The 14,240-nt window shown below is 37.0% G+C and overlaps 1 protein-coding gene and 1 pseudogene across 1 annotated transcript in view; one reads left to right on the top strand and one right to left on the bottom strand.

Annotated features, from left to right (window-relative positions):
* The window catches only part of NUFIP1 (nuclear FMR1 interacting protein 1), a 78,557-nt gene that overhangs the window by 6,775 nt on the left and 57,542 nt on the right, over nucleotides 1–14,240 (top strand). The gene's annotated exons all lie outside the window — the stretch shown is intronic.
* On the bottom strand, nucleotides 3,367–10,134 carry LOC143679491 (neurexin-1-beta-like; annotated as a pseudogene).

Here is a 14,240-nt window from a genome sequence, read left to right on the forward strand (position 1 = left end):
TAGTGAAATAACTTTCTTTAACTGTTGGAAGTCTCAATATTTCAAACTTAAAAAAATTAAAAAACTTTCCAACTTATGGGAAGTTTCAAAAATAACATACACCCCCTACAGAAAACTCCACTATATCCCTATGTCCCAGATACCCAGACCCATCAGTTTTAACATTTTGCCACATTTTGCTGTCATTCTAGGTATCCATCAGTTTATCAGTCCATCTGATTTTCTGTCTTTCTCTCTGTCTGCCTGCCTGTTTATCAATGATTATATGAACACTTGCGCATAGGTTGTATACATCGTGCTCCTTGAACACTTAATACTGCCACATATATTTGCTAAGAACAAGGAAATTCACTGCCATATCCACCTTAAGTGCAATTATCAAGTTTCAGAAATTTAACGTTGATATAAAGCTTACAGTCTCTGTTCCAGTTTTTTCATTTGTCCCAATAATGTCCCTCTGAGCCTTTTGCCTTGTTCGATCCCATCCAGGATCATGTATTGCCTTTAGTTGTTATTGTCTCTTTAGTTGCTCTTTCTTTTTTATTCTTAATTGTGGGAACATATATACAACATAAAATTTCCCATCTCAACCACTTCAAGCATACCATTTAGTGGGATTAATGACATTCACTATGTTGTGGTACCCTCATCACCTTCTATCACTAAAATGTTCCTATCTCTCCAAACAAACCCTACACCCATTTTTGAATTAACTTCCCACACTCATTGGCTCCTGCCACGGGCAGACTGTCCTTAATTTCTGTCTGGGCTTGCAGTTTCTCCAGTATTTTCTTTATAGTTACCATGGAGCTAAATTTAACATCCTAAATCTGTAATAAACTAATTTGTGTTGATAACAAGTTCACTTCAATAGTATTCACAAATTATGTTCCCGTACCTCTTCATTCCCCAACCTTTTTGTAGTTCTTGCCACAAATTACATGAGTCCAAAACCACTCATTTATCATTTTGCCTTTTAGATCATATAGGACATAAAAAATAGAGTTACAAATGAAAAATAGAATATTACTGGCAGTTATATTTACCCCTGTCGTAACCCTTGTTGGAGATCTTTATTACTAGTGGCTTTGATGTTTTGTTTGTGGTCCTTTCATTTAAATGTACAGAACTCCCTTTAGCATCTTGTATAGGGTCAGCTTACTGCTGATGGACTCCCTCATTTGTTAATTTGGAATGTGTTATTTTCTCCCTCATTTTTTTTCTTTCTTCTTCTTCTTTTTTTTTAATTGACAATGCTTCACACACTTACAGTCCAGATATGGTGTATAGTCAGTGGCTTACAGTGTCATCACATAATTGTGTATTCATCACCATTATCATTTTAGAACGTTTGCATCACTCCAGAAAAAGAAATATAAAGGAAAAAGAAAAAACTTATATATCCCTTCCTTTTCCTCTCATTGACCACTAGTATTGCAATCTGCCCAATTATTTTACCTCTTATACCCCTATTGTTTATTTTTATCCATTTTTTTACTCATATGTCCATCACCTCGCAATCTAATAATGCATTATATTTGCATTACCTTCTTATGCTAATAATTTATTGCTATGAACATCACTGAAATAATATGCAAAGCATGTGTAAAATTTATACTACTCTGCAGTTCAACGTATGTTAAACTAAAACTATACGACAAGTAAAATATTGTCAGTAATCAACAGGTAGGGGATGATCTTTTAAAATAGATAATAATACAGAATCAAAAATTGTTGCAAATACTTAGTTGAGAATATGTTTACTTTCCAAAAATGTTTATCATGCACATCAGGTTCAGAGATAAATATTATCTGTAATTTTATTGGAAATGAAAGTTTTCAATTATATAGCCAGGGTTTAGACGTAGAGCAACCGATTTTGCTTCTTTCACATGCCCATATAATGGTTCATTTTCATGCAGCAATATACTAGTCTGTCTGATAAGAGAAGATTCCATTTCAGTAAGACTAAAATCTTTTCAGAGTTTCCTGGAAGCAAGATCTCGAAGCAAATCGCCCTATTTGCCATCGATATCTTGGCACAACTATATTCTTTCCTGTTTTTCAGTTTATCAGTAAATATTTGCTACCATATGCATGTTTGGGTTTTCCATAACATCTCATGGATTCTGGTGGTTAGAAATGTTGTATGTGTTTGCACACGTGTGTGCGTGATTGCAGATAGCAAATGCACATGGGTTTTGTGAGTATTTGAGGGAGAAAAGAAGATTATAAGATATGTATGTATGTATTTTACCTTCTAACTCACACCTTTCATACAAATACTAAAAACTTAATAGGAAACAATGAAGGTGATACATGTAAGAAAAAAAAAGTAGCTGAGTCTTTTTGTATACAGTCGTATGTATCTTCCTTAGAATAAACACTATACTGTAATCTTTTTTAGAAAAAGCAAATGGCAATTTATAATGGTGGCAAAAAAAAAAACAAAACAACCCTGAAATAATTGTTGCTTCAGATGTCATAAAACTCCTTATACTTAGCAGTACTTATTTGAAGTTACCAAAAATGACTGAAAAGCAGAGATATATTTTTTATTTTCTGTACAACAGGCTATAAAACTTCACTTATCACAGCTCAGAAAGCGTGCAGAGATGGATTTTATATAAACATATCATATTAAGCATGCTTGAAAATTTCTCAATGATTGCATCTATTCCTTGTTTTGTTTTGTTTCTAAATTTTGGTGTGAAAAAGTACCTTATAGTTCACATTTTTGAGAATAAAGTCTCTATACTTTTTCCCCTTACAACCAGAAAGGATCTTTTTGTATGTGTTCCTACACAAGTCTTCAAAAAAGCCGGCACTGTATTTCAAATACAAGTTCCAACCACTGCTCCAGTTGCACAGGCATCAAACCCTTAAAAAATTTGCAAAGTGAGTCATTCAAAATGACAGTCTTCTCTGGCAGTCGAACTTACTGACTTCCCAGGAGAGCCCTAGCACTTTGGCTAAATCCAGAATCATAGGTGGCTTCTTTTTTTGTGTATTGTGTTTTGTGTCGTGCCTTGATGTTGTAATACTCCTTTGCTTTATGAATTGAGCAGTTATCACTGTCTTTAGAAATGTTCCAACAGCATGAGGACAGGCAGAGTAAATGAAAACACTTTAGGTATTAGGGAATTCATTGGCCCCTGTTTTGTTTTCATTTTTGTTTTTTCTTCTTTTGAGAAAAAAGAGCATGAGATACTTGTTTTTATTTTTTGAAAACAGACTTTCCTTCCTGATTGCATTTCCTGTTTTCTTTTGTATGTTGCTTGTAAAAAGAAAAGTAAATAAGTTTATATTATGTCTCAGATAAAATGAAGACTATTTCTATGCAAGTGTCCTTTTAAGATTTTGGAATCAGATGTAATACTTTTTATCCTTATTTTTCTTGTTTTTATTGGCAGTTTTCGCACTGCTGGGTTATTTCTCCTTTACAGCAGCCCCATTGGATTTTGCTGCGTTACTGATGTAGTTTCAGCTCTCGTCCATGTGGTATGAGCCTTCATCCCGGTTTGTGTGCTTGCACATGGCATAGAAAAGGATGAGGATGCACGGGGCGGTAGCTGCTCTGTGCCAAGGACCATGCCTGTGGTGCTGCTGGACTCTGTATCACCTCTGCTGAGCCAGGGTATGGCTCTGTCCCACCTGCTCTGGTTGGGTTGGCTAACCCACCTGAGCTCAACTCACAGGGGTCAATGTCCTTGTCATTGCTTGGACACTCAGCTGAGGCCACAAGGATATCATTTCTGGTTTGGCTAATGAGTTCTTTTGTAGGGGACTTTCCTCTTCTGGCTGTGCGAGTAGCCATGGTTGTGGTAGTCTCCATAATTGATGTGAACCTCTCTGACTGCATGGCATTGGCTGTTGACTCGGTTGTCATAGAGGAAGGCACTTTACCATCCAGTCTCACATTTCCCACTATGGTGATGTGGCATCATTTTTGGCTGCTGTATTCAGAACTTTCAAGCCATTGTAATAAAGACCAGAGAGCTGGCTTTGGAAGGGCTGACCCTGCTCTTTCCTGCCAGTTATTATGGTTACTTGGCTGTTGAAGATTGTGAGCTGACATCCTTTGTTGAGTAGCTGTTCATCAATTGCTTGACCAAGTTGATACAGTAGAACTTACTGTCTAGCAATTACTAGGGGTTCGTTATCATTGTTTCCTGCAGGGTAGCGTTCGATCATGGGTGGGTTGTTCACCTGTAACGTGGCATTGCCACCGCTCCTTGTGAGATGGACTACATGGTATTTCCCATCATTAATGATTACATTGGACTTTTCTTTGGCTATGCCATATGTCCCAACATGAAAGTTCACTCCAATTTTTCTTTGGCGCTTAAAATGAAGAAACTAGACAGTTTGAGGAAGATGTTGGAATAGGTAGGGAGACCCTGGCTGCAAAAGCTGAAAAATTGAGTTGCAGAGAACCAGAGGCCATCCAAGCTAGTGCAAACAGCCTAACACTCCCCTTTCCAAATGGAAGACCAGAACCCTCGGGAGTACACAGAGAGGGAGACAGGGATAAGAAGTAGGCAAAGCCACATTCCTTGAATGTGCTACCCTTATGCGTGACTCTCCCCACACCCCATGCACCTGAACCCTGTCTCCTGCTTTCTAAGTGTCCCTCCGGCTCCCCCAATTCCACTTTTCCTGTGCTATTGAATTTGATTTGCAGGTTTTTTTTTTTCATGTCTATAATAAAATTTATGATTGTAATTGCAACCCATATCAAACTTTTAAAATTTAATTTATTTTGTATTATCAAAGCAAAACAACATACAAACATGAACATTCTTAACATACAAACATTCTGTGTATGGTGTACAACCAGTGACTCACAGTGTCATCACATAGTAGTATATTTCATCACCATGATCATTTTTTAGAACATTTGCATCACTCTAGAAAAAGAAATAAAAAGAAAAAACTCACACATACCATACCCCTTACCCCTCTCTCTCATCATCTACTCAATAGATTTTAACCTTTGTTCCCCCTATTTTTATTTTTAATCCACATTTTTTTACTCATCTGTCAATATCGTAGTTAAAAAAAGCATCAGACACAAGGTTTTCAAAATCACATGGTCACATTGCAAAAGCTATATCATTATACATTCATCTTCAAGAAACATGGCTAATGGAACACAGCTCTGCAGTTTCAGGCATTTCCCTCTGTCCTCTCTAATACACTTTGAACTAAAAAGAAGGTATCTATAAAATGCATGAGAATAACCTCCAGGATAACCTCTCCACTCTGTTTGAAATCTCTCAGCCACTGACACTTTGTTTTGTCTCATTTCTCTCTTCTGCCTTTTGTTTGAGAAGGTTTTCTTAGTCCCTTGATGCCGAGTCCCAGCTCTTTCTAGGATTTCTGTCCCATGTTGCCAGGGGGTTTACAATTACACCCCTGGGAGTCCTGTCCCACAAAGAGACGAGGAGAGCAGTGAGTTTGCTTGCCGTATTGGCTGAGAGAGAGATAGGCCACATCTGAGCAACGAAAGAGATTGTCTGGGAGTGACTCTTAGGACTAATTTTAAGTAGGCTTAGCCTGTCCTTGATTTGCGAGTATTTTGTTGAAGATTTTTGCATCTGTATTTATGAGAGAGATTGGTCTGTAATTTCCTTTTCTTGTGGTATCTATCTGGCTTTGCTATCAGGGTGATAATTAGGTTGTGTTCCTTCCTGTTCAGTTTTTTGGAAGACTTTGAGCAGAACTGGTAATGATTTTTTTTGGAATGATTGGTAAAATTCACCTGTGAAACCATCTGGTCTTAGGCTTTTCTCTGTTGGGAGGTTTTTAATGACTGATTTTAATCTCTTTATTTATAATTGGTCTGTTGAAATCTTCTTTGTCTTCTAGAGTCAGTGAAGGTTGTTTGCTTCTAGGAATTTGTCTGTTTTATCTAAGTTCTCTAATTTGTTAGCATACATTTGTTCAGAACAAATGTAGTTTTGAGGGGTCAGTAGTCATGTTCCCCCCTCTGATTTCTAACTTTATTTGCATCTCCTCTTTTTTTCCTTTGTCAGGCCAGCTAAGGGTTTTTCAGTTTTCTTTATCTTCTCAGAGAACCAAGTTTTGGTTTTGTTGATTCTCTTTATTGTTTTCTGGTTCTCAGTTTCATTTATTTCTGCATTAGTCTTTGTTATTTCTTTCCTTGTGCTTTTTTGGGATTATTTTGCTGTTATTTTTCTATTTCCTCTAGGTGTGCAGTTAGGTCTTTCAATTTAACGTTTTCTTTTTAATGTAGGCATTTAAGGCTATAAAGATAAAGTCAATGTAATTGCTATGTTAGAGAAGCTTATAATTTCATAGAGTATTTTAGAGCTGGAAGAGACTCCAAAGGTTTGTTCGGTGTGTTGTTCCTTTACTTTTAGAGAAAGCACATCATTGTCTTTATTCCTTCATCTTTATTTTTTTCAGATGAGCCAAACTCAGAGTTGTCCACTGTGCTTTTTAAAAGCTTTAAAACTTTGTTTACCACTAATAACCCGTAAGTGGTATGCCATGTACCCTTTTAATTCCTAGTCAGTAACTTTTATCCCCTGTCCTGATTTCTGAAAGTGATTCTTTCTTAATTCTTACCCTATCAGGTACACATGCTATATGATTTGGAGTTAGAGAAAAGGAGTGGTAGAGATTTGTTCCTCAAACCTTTATTTTAAAAATATTGACAAAACTTCACAGCAGATTGGCAGTCCACTAGGTGGAGTAGTTTTGCGATTTTATTTTAATAGTTAACTGTGGCTCTGAGGAAATTTTTAAATTCTGTTCCAGATTCATTCAGAATTCCAGCAGAGGGAGTCTGGTCCTAAAAATGCTTCATCTTTTTTAAAGTTCAGAAAGGATTTGAAATAAAAGTATAGTACTGCAGCTGAATTTGAGGCAGTCATAGTTCAGTGAGATCAAAGAGGAACTGTATTTTTATAGAGAATAGGGAAAGTCAGTAAATGAGTAGTGCATTGAGGATAAGTAAAGGGCTAGAAACAACAATATAACTATGATTGATGTAACTATGAATGATAATGCTAAGGTTTGTCCATTCATTGGCTATAGTGCTTAAATGTTTCATGGGGAGCTTAGGAGGTAAGAAATGAATGAGGGAGAAGAGAGAGAGAGAGAGAAAGAAAAAAGAATATATGGTTTCAGGGCCTTTTCCTGTAGGAGTAATGGGGAAAGATGAAAGTATGAGGAGAAAAGTGATTTTAGAAGATGAAAATAACAGAAACCAACTGTGGAAATATCTTTTATCACAGTGTTTTAACTTCAGAAGATCCATTCCATTCTCTCTAAGAGGAGATACTGGCCTAAAGTTTTATCTCTACATAACTGCATTTTTTTCAAGTCTTCTTTTTGTTTATTTCATGTATACCTGAGTAACTTGAACTGTGTATCCTTTGTCAAATGATGTAGTTTACATTTTCTTATTCTTGGAGGATGGGATTAAAAGCACTAATTGCTTTATTTTGGTGGAAGGGGCTCCCTGTTTCTATCTATGTATAGATGTGTAATTGAATCTTGTGTTTCTGGTTTTCACTTTTTTGGGATAATTTTCTTCCTAGTACTCTTGTTTTCCCTAGTTTTTGATCTCTAAGTAAGAACATAAATTCTTGAAGAGGATCTTACTGGTTTTAGCACTAAATAATAGCTTCTTATAGCTTTAGAAGGGATATTGAAAGATCTCTTACCTTTAATCTGCCAGAAAGAGAAAGTGAGCTGTTATAAAAGGCTTCCACTGAAGGAGTTTTCGCAGTATGCTTGCTGCCTCATTTAGGGAATTCTTTCTTATCTCTCACCTAAAACCCTCCTCTTTATAATGGTTGTTAATATTTTTACCAATGTAAAGCACTTTCTTAGCATATACTTCTAGGTAGTAGTCTGTATTACTGTCAGTCTTTATCCTTCAGCATATAGGCCCAATATTTAGAGTGTCTGCAGTATTTAGAACAAATATGTTGACACAACACAAGTAGTACAAATAATTGAATTTGGAGGTTGTAGAGGGTGTTGAATTGAGTGGCTGGGAATTACATGCCTACACACTATGGGGCCAGTGAAAGCCATCAACTTTTCTCCCATTATTTCTCCTGTGATTCTGTCTTCAGATTAAGAACAGCTGGCTACCATTTTCTCTGTAAGGCTGTTTTATTGTCACTTTTCATCCTCTTACAGGCTGCAGAAAATCCCAGTTCCTTTAGCCTTTCTTCAGAAATTTTCTTTTCCATCCTATCAATCATCTTTGAATTTCTCGTGAATCTCTTCCCATTTTTATTTTTCCTCAGCCTCCCTTTTTAATTTAGAAGTTCAAAACTGGACACCATGTCCTGTGGGTATCTGACCACTTTTTCTTTTTTTGACAGTTGCTGGAAGTTTATTCTTTTATTGTTATTATTATTGTATAATGTAACATATATACAAAGGAAAGAAAGAAAAAAGCAATAGTTTCCAAAGCACTATTTAACAAGTTACTGTTACAGGACAGATCCCAGAGTTTGTCATGGGCAATCATGCCATCATCTCAGATTTTTCCTTCTAGCTACTCCAAAACTTAGGGGGCTAGAAGGAATAAATATATTTTTATCATCTCAATTGACTTTTTTTTTCTTTTTTGGGAAAAACATCATATGTACAAAAAAGCAATACATTTCAAAGCACGGTTGTAGAACAGATTTCAGAGTTTGGTATGGGTTACAGTTCCACAATTTTAGATTTTTACTTCTAGCTGCTCTAATATACTGGAGACTAAAAGAAATGTCAATATAGTGATTTAGCAATCATACTCATTTGTTAAACCCTGCCTTCTCTGTATGACTCCACATCACCTTTGATCTTTCTATCCCATGGTTTATGAGTATTTGGACTGTGGCCATTCTAACTTTTTCATGTTGTAAGGGGCTGCCAGTAATATGGGGTAGGAAGATGGAACTAGCTGATGTTCTAGAGAACCTGGGCCCTCTAGGTTTCAGGTCTTATCTTGTCCAGGGACCAGTCTGGAGGTTGTAGGTGTCTGGAAAGTTACCCTAGTACATGGATCCTTTGTATAATCTTATATGTTGCCCTAGGTGTTCGTTAGGATTGGCTGGAATGGTTTTGGTTGGGATTTGGCAAGTTATGATAGGTAGCAATGTTTAACTGAAGCTTGTGTGAGTGACCTCCAGAGTAGCCTCTCAACTCTATTTGAACTCTCAGCCACTGATACCTTATTTTTGATGCTTCTTTTCTCCCTTTTGTTCGGGATGGCATTGTTGATCCCCTGGTGCCAGGGCCAGACTCATCCCTGGGAATTGTCTCCCATGAAGCCAGGGAAAATTTCATCCCTGGATGTCATGTCCCACATAGGGGGGAAGGCAATGATTTCACTTGCAGAGTTGGGCGATTAGAGAGTGAAGCCACATCTGAGCAACGAAAGAGGTCCTCCAGAAGTACCTCTTAGGCATGCCTATAGGTAGGCTAGGCTTCTCTGCTACATACATAAGCTTCACAAGAGTAAGCCTCAAGATCAAGGGCTTGGCCTATTGATTTGGGTATCCCTAGTGTTTGACACAGTATCAGGGGTTTTCCTGGTGGTAAAGTTTAATAGTTCCATATTCTTTCTCCCATCCCTAAAGAGATTTTGCCAGTACTTTTTGATTATATGCTTAATGTGTATTCTAGGATGTATCCAGGCATTACATTAATCTATTCAAGATTAAAGGCCCTCAGTCTTATTCTGGGTTCCCTGTGTTTCAGTTGTTTAAATGAGCTATTCAGACAGTTTGAGTTAGATTACATGCTATAGAAAATTTAGGTTCCGGACAAAAGAAACCTTTCTTCCTTTGGTCTCAAAGAGTAGGTGAGGTTCTAAAATATAAAAAGTGTCTTCCTTACCCCTGTGTTTGAATTACCTCAGTCCTGCCCTGATTGGCTTTATTCTTATCTCTACATACCAGGTTATACATTTATAAAACAGCCTCTCAAAATCCAGAAATAATAATTATCACTGTGGACTAAATGTGTCTGCTTAACAGTTTACAATCTGGGCCCCTGTTTTCTTATAAGCATTTTCTAATGGAGACCATACAATAATTGCTCTTTTGTTTCTGACTTATTTTGCCTCACCACATGTCCCAAAGAATCATTCACCATGTTGCATGCCTCACGACTTCGTTCCTTTTTGTAGCAGCACGATATTCGATCATATGTATACACCATTGTTTTCCAGTTTACTTCTCAGTTAGTGCATCCTCCAGACACCTGCATTCATTAGGCATCATGTATAATGCCCAAAGTCCACAGTCCATCAACCCTCTCAATTTTAGATCTGACCGCTTTTGACCTGAGGTCAGAGGAAGATTTCACACTCATACGAGTGACAGAGACCATTTCATATAACCTTAGGTTGTGCTCGCTTTTCCAGAGTATAGTCATATATTACTGACTGGCTGTCAGATTTTTATCTTCTGTGACCTTGATCTTTTACTTTATTTTTATTTATAGCTTGTATGTTCATCATCTTTTATTTGTAGAGTTTATTTTTCTTAGCTGGATATATTGCTTTGCACTGTCCTCATTGAAATTCATTGCCCTTTGTTTTGAGCAATTCACAACTTACTCACTGTCACTTCCAACCCATGAACCAATAGGCCTCATGTTACTCATTCGTTCAAGTCAGTGATGCAGATATTTTTCTTTTTAAAAAGGGGTGTGTGGGGTACACTGGTGGTTCAGTTGTAGAATGCTCGCCTTCCATGCAGGAGACCTGTGTTCAATTCCCAGACCGTATGATGCGCCCACCTCCCCCTCCAAAAAAAAAGTTTCATACTGCAAAGGTATGAATCTTGTATAAATTTTATATAATTTCAGGGTATGGGGGGAAATGCTATGGTATGTTATGGGCTATATTTAATAGGGAAACATCAACAGTGCCGCATCAATACCAGTGGTCCATAATGGGGGGAGGGACAAGAGTTAGGGGAAGGTTTGGATTTTTTATTTGGTGAGGGTGTGTTTATTAGCTATCTTTCTCTTGGGAACAGTGAGATTATCTAAAATTGAGAGTGTTGATGGACTGTTGACTTTGGACGTTATACTTGAGTCCCAGTAGCTGAAAGTGGTTGAAAGATGCACTGACTGAGAAGTAGATTGGTGAAAGATGCTGTATACCTATGATCAAACATTGTATTGCTGCAAAAAGAAACAAAGGTGAGGTATGCAAAGATGTGAATGAATCTGTAGGATATTTGGTGAGGCCAAATAAGCCAGAACAAAGGAGCAGATATTGTATAATCTCATTTAGAAGATACTTATAAGAAAACTGGGGCCTAGACTGTAAACTCTTATAACAGTCACTTTAGTCCAGAGCGTTAATTGTTATTTCTGGATTTTTGAGGGGCTGTTTTATGTATGTGTAACCTGGTATTTAGAGATAAGAATGAAGCATCCTGAGTAGGTCAGGATTAAGGTACTTTAGAATACAGGGGTAAGGAAGACATTGCATTTTTTAAACCATTTTTATTTGTGAAATACAACATATATATACAAAGAAAAGAAAGATAAAAAAGGCAATAATCTTCAAACCACACTTCAACAAGCAACTACATACAGAACAAACAATTCCCAGAGTTTGTCATGGGCTGCCATGCCCTCAACTCAGATTTTTCCTTCTAGCTACTCCACAACACTGGAATCTTTATCAGAGGCATAATAATGAAATCATACAGTATCTGTCCTTTTGTGTCTAACTTATTTCACTCAGCATTATGTCCTCAAGATTCATCCACATTGTCATATGTTTTGGGACATCATTTTGTCTAAATGCTGCATTGTATTCCATCATATATATATACCACATTTTGTTTATTCATTGGTCTGTTGATGGTCCCCTGGATTGTTTCCATCTCTGGGCAATTATGAATAGTACTGCTATGAACTTTGGTATGCAAATGTCTGTTCATGTCACTGCCCTCAGCTCTTCTGGGTATACACTGAGTATTGGTATTTCCAGGTCAAAGGGCAACTCAATGTTTAGTTTTCTGAAGAACACCAAATTGATTTCCACAGTGCCTGAACCATGTTACATTCCCATCAACAATGAATAAGTATTCCAATTTCTCCAAATCCTCTCCAACATTTATGGTTCCCTGTTTGTTTAATAGCAGCCATTCTTATAGGTGTGAGGTGTTATCTCATTGTCGTCTTTTTTTCACGGTATGTGAATTTTTTTTTATAAATTAAAAAAAAATTAACAACAAAACATTAAGATATCATTCCATTCTACATATACAATCAGTAATTCTTAATATCATAACATAGTTGCATATTCATCATTTCTTAGAATAGTTGCATCGATTTAGAAAAAGAAATAAAAAGACAACAGAAAAAGAAATAAAACAATAACAGAGAAAAAAAAGATTATACATACCATACCCCTTACCTCTCGCTTTCATTTACCACTAGCATTTCAAACTAAATTTATTTTAACATTTGTTCCCCCTATTATTTATTTTTATTCCATATGTTCTCCTCTTCTGTTGATAAAGTAGATAAAAGGAGCATCAGACACAAGGTTTTCACATTCACACGGTCTCATTGTGAAAGCTATATCATTGTTCAATCATCATCAAGAAACATGGCTACTGGAGCATAGCTCTACATTTTCAGGCAGTTCCCTCCAGCCTCTCCACTACATCTTGAACAACAAGGTGATATCTATTTAATGTGTAAGAATAACCTCCAAGATAACCTCTTGACTCTGTTTGGAATCTCTCAGCCATTGACGCTTTGTCTCATTTCACTCTTCCCCCTTTTGGTTGAGAAGGTTTTCTCAGTCCCTTGATGCTGAGTCTCAGCTCATTCTAGGGTTTTTCTCAGTCCCTTGATGCTGAATCTCAGCTCATTCCAGGATCTCTGTCCCATGTTACCAGGAAGGTCCACGCCCCTGGGAGTCATGTCCCATGTAGATGGGGAGGGTGGTGAGTCTGCTTGTTGTGTTGGCTGGAGAGAGAGGCCACATCTGAGCAACAAATGAGGTTCTCTTGAGGGTGATTCTTAGGCCTAAATTTTAAGTAGACTTGACCTATCCTTTGTGGGGTTAAGTTTCATATGAACAAACCCCAAGACTGGGGGCTTAGCCTATAGCTTTGGTTGTCCACACTGCTTGTGAGAATATCAAGAATTCAACTTGGGGAAGTTGAATTTCTCCCCACTCTCACCATTCCCCGAAGGGGGCTTTGCAAATACTTTTCCACTCACTGATCGAATCACTCTGGGATTCATCGGGGCATTACTATGGACAAACCAACAAAATCTCATGTCCTACCTGGGATTCCAAGTACTTACGGTGTTCAATCAAACTATCTACATAAGTTATATTAGGAAATGCACTAGTCAAAATATAAATTTTGTAACCAATAAACATTTTTGCTTTATTCTCACACATAAAGTGCATTTTAAAATATTAAATATCATCTATTTTCAACACCCTGCAATAATGACATTCCTTTGTTCTTCCTCATGCAAAAGCATTTTTAAAATTTGTACATTTAGTCACTATTATTATACACTCTAGGCATTCCTATATCATCTCAATCTTTAACATCTGTCTTTCTTTCTGATTTCATTTATGCCCCCAGCCCTCCTCCCTCTATCATTCTCACATGCAGCTTCATTCAGTGTTTTAACATAATTGTATTACAGTTAGGTAGTATTGTGCTGTCCATTTCAGAGATTTTGTATTCAGTCCTTCAGACTTCAGACTGTGAAGGGATACACAGTCTGTATCCCTTCAGCTCCAGTGACCCAATATCTTACCCTATTTCTATCCCCTGATGGTCTCTGTTACCAACAAAATATTCCAAATTTATTCACTAATGTCAGTTCATATCAGTGAGACCATACAATGTTTGTCCTTTTGTTTTTGGCTAGTCTCACTCAGCATAATGTTCTCAAGGTCCATCCATGTTGTTACATACTTCATAAGTTTATTTTGTCTTAAAGCTGCATAATATTCCATCATATGTATATACCACAGTTTGATTAGCCACTCATCTGTTGATGGACATTTTGGCTGTTTCCATCTCTTTGCAATTGTAAATAGTGCTGCTATAAACATTGGTGTGCAAATGTCTGTTTGTGTCTTTGCCCTTGTATCCTTTGAGTAAATACCTAGCAATGGTATTGCCGGGTCATATGGCAATTCTATATTCAGCTTTTTGAGAAACTGCCAAACTGACTTTCACAGCAGTTGCTCCATT

Source organism: Tamandua tetradactyla, chromosome 4 (assembly GCF_023851605.1).
Source record: "Tamandua tetradactyla isolate mTamTet1 chromosome 4, mTamTet1.pri, whole genome shotgun sequence".
Classification (NCBI taxonomy): domain Eukaryota; kingdom Metazoa; phylum Chordata; class Mammalia; order Pilosa; family Myrmecophagidae; genus Tamandua; species Tamandua tetradactyla.